Here is a 3,521-nt window from a genome sequence, read left to right on the forward strand (position 1 = left end):
AAAATCTAGGTGTTAACAAGTTCATCTCAAATAACCATAGAATTAAATCTCAGAAACAAATAAATGCAATACTAACCCAATAGGAGCTGATCAATAAAGTGCCTGAAGTAGTGTGTTTGAAATCATTTTATGAGCCCAATAAGGGGGGAAAAATCAACAAATGAATTCCTTCCCTTTAAAACCAAAAACCAAAACCCTTAAGTCAACCCATAAAATTAAGTCACATAAAGTATTTTACAAAGAAATTAATACAGCACTTCAGTTTCTTAGCCCTTTCACTTCCTCATCCAGTTTTATAAATATTACTAAATAAAGTATCATTTCCACAAATAAACATTTTATGTTGGAACACAACTTTAGTAGTACAATGTGTTACTTCCATTAAAGTGATTGGTTTCACTAGTGGAGGTTTCCCAACTGGAAGCATTTGTTTTTATCAGTGTGGCTGAAACAAGTATTTTGTTAGTCCTTGCTAACTAGTCTTGCTGCATATATATAATATGAGAGTATATTTGATCATCTTTTCTAATGGGAAAGCAGTGTATTCTTAACATGTTTGTATGAAGTCGACCAGCCTCGAAGGAGGTGCAAAGCTTCTGTCATTGTTTTAAATCACAGTGATCAATTAGGCCAGCTACTTCTCTGTCTGGCCTGTGAGATGGCTTGGCTATCTTTTGTCATAGAGTTTGAAAATGATCCCAGTGGTACCAGCCTGTTCTACTAACAGGGAGATCTATTTCAAGAGTGGGTGGCTTCATCTCTGTAATAGAGCAGTGGGATTGGCTAGGATGGTGGGTCAGCAAGCAAACAGCAAAGGAGCTAAAGAAAAACCATTTTCGATGACAGGTAAAAGCAGTAACTTATCTAAAACATCTGTAACTTCCAATTAGAAGTCAAAGTGCACTTAGCATGTAAGCTGTTAGATTCCTGGAAGCATCACAAATTTTGATTATGATATTCTATTATGATGGAGCCTTGAGTACAGGTACTTCCGCCTTCCAGCTAAAATGTGGTTCTGACATGACTGGGCATATCTAGTGAGTTAGCAGGGCCAATCTCCAAGAAATTTGTGAAAGATCTAGGACTTCCTGGGTGGTCTCTTACGCTCAGGTAAAAGGAGCCACCCAGAAGGAATTTGAACTAGTAAGGAAAAGCTTGGGAGCAGAAGGACCCATCTCAAATGCAGCATAATGTTTGGCACTTCAATTTCCTCCCACCTCAGCCCTACCTAGACTTAGGGTGAGCAGAAGTATCGGACATAAAAGCTCAAATACCAGTCTTACAGACCCCTGCTTGATCTAGCCCCTGCCTCCCTATGTTACCCCATCCCATTCCCATTCTTTGGGCTCTAACCTCATCATTTCTCAGATGCACCATGCCCCATCAGATAATAGAAACTTTATTCTTGTTGACGTAACCAAAACTTTTTCCTTGAATCTTGCCCCAACTCCCTTCCTCACCCTTAAACCCACTCCTTTGGGATTCTCAGAAACACCTTCACACAGAGGAAAATGATGTTCAAGAAGACAATGAAATTCTGGGTTAGCAGTTAAAGGAAAACGCCCCAAAAATGTGGGTTACTGATTCTGACTTCCAATTGTTCCTCCCCCACCGGGGACAAGATCTGGCAAACTGGGGTTGTATTTTTGTTTTTTTCTTTTAATAAGATTTATGACTTAGGACTCTCTCTTTTCTTCGCTTCGCTCTTTCTCTCTCTATCACTTCCTCTCATCTGAGTTCTAATCCCCAAGCTAGTTCTCTTAATAAATAATTGCTAGAGAATCACTGCACTTTGCAGATTTAAGGATGGATATTAGAAATCATACAGGTCAAGCTAGAAAAACTGAGGACCCAGGAAGTCATGTCACTTGCTCAGAGTTGCATACCGAGTTGCTAAAACTCAGATTCACATTCGAAGGTTAGTTCATTTGCATTTCTAGCTTTCAGTTTAGAGAAAGAAAGAAGGGTGAAGTGTCACATTATGGAATTAAGCTGAGTTGACCTATAATTAAAAATCAAAGTCATGCCACCCAGACTATCTACTCTGCTTAACATTCATGACTGTCACAAGTGAATCTCATAAATTACAATTATTTCTCTGGCCCCAGAAATCAATTTGGTAGACCCACTTTTACGTTTATCTCAGGACGAAGTGTGAAGGACAGGGTTGAACATAGCTAAAGGGCATCCATTGAGGGAAACGAATTACATATGATATTGTGTATCTTACTTTCACATCAACAATAATCTTTCATTTTTCAAGCATATTGCATATAAAGTGGGCATTATGAGCTCCCGACACCACAAGCAAACAGCAGAAGCTTATCATATGGCAAGTGATGAATATTTCCACCTCCAAGTTACCTTGGGCATAGTCAGGACACGTCTCCATCATGTGTTACACACCTATCAACACCTGCAATGAATGCTATAAAAAGAAGATAACGATAAAGGCAACAAGATTCTCTTTTTTCAGAATTTGATTCACAAGGTGAAAATAAAAAAGGGTTAGATTCGTGGGAAAAAAATAATTAGCATGAATTTCTGAGAAATTAGATAACTTTTGACACTTGGGGACTCATTCATTCATTTATCCGTTCACTCATACAACGGATATTTGTTTAAAAAAAAGCGAAAACAGTCTGTCATATGTCAGATGCTCATCTGGGCCCTAGAAATTGGATTTAGAGTAAAGCCCTGCCTTCTAATGGAGTTCATATTCTTTTAGAGAAGTTAGAGGAATGAATTTAAAATGCCAGGTGGTAATACAGGCGGTGAAGGCCAGAAACAGGTAAAAGGAACTAGTAAAGGGACTAGTTTATGGGTGACCAGGGAAGGAAGGGGCATGGCTCTGAGTGTCTATGTTAATAACTTACATAGGAAGGTGGCATGAATCTGGGAAGTCATTTCTAATAAGATGGTATTTCTGCAGAGAAGCGAAGAAGTGAGGGACTGAGTCATGCAGATAGATGTCTAGAGGGAGAAGTTTCTAGGCAGAGGAAATGGCATATGTGATGGCCCTGACAAAGTAGCGTGCTTAGCTTTGGCATGTTCAAAACAGAGCAAACGGTCAGTGTAGATGAAGAATAGTGAAAGTGCGTGCATGTATGAGAAGGAATGAAAAGACAGAGAGGAAGATAGATTATTTACGATCTTCTAAGCTGTGGTAAAAATGCATTACCACTGTATGGAACAAAACAAAACTTGCTGTATTAGTCATGGTTCTCTGGAGAAACAAAACTAATAAAATATATGCACACATGTGTGTCTCTGTGTGTGTGCATGTGTGTGTCTGTGTGTCTACTAGAATAAGTCCACAATCTGCTGTCGGCAAGCTGGAGAACCAGGAGAGTCAATAGTGTAATTCAGTTTGAGTCAGAAGACCTAAGAACCAGGAGCTCCCATCTGTGAGGACTGGAGCAAATGCATGATCCAGAAGAGAGCCAAGTTGCCTGTTTCTGTTCTTTTGTTGTATTCTGGCCCTCAGCGTTGGGTGATGCCCACCAGCATTGGGAGGGTGA

This window comes from Rhinolophus sinicus, chromosome 17, assembly GCF_057876585.1.
Source record: "Rhinolophus sinicus isolate RSI-liver-muscle chromosome 17, RSI-T2T, whole genome shotgun sequence".
Taxonomy (NCBI): domain Eukaryota; kingdom Metazoa; phylum Chordata; class Mammalia; order Chiroptera; family Rhinolophidae; genus Rhinolophus; species Rhinolophus sinicus.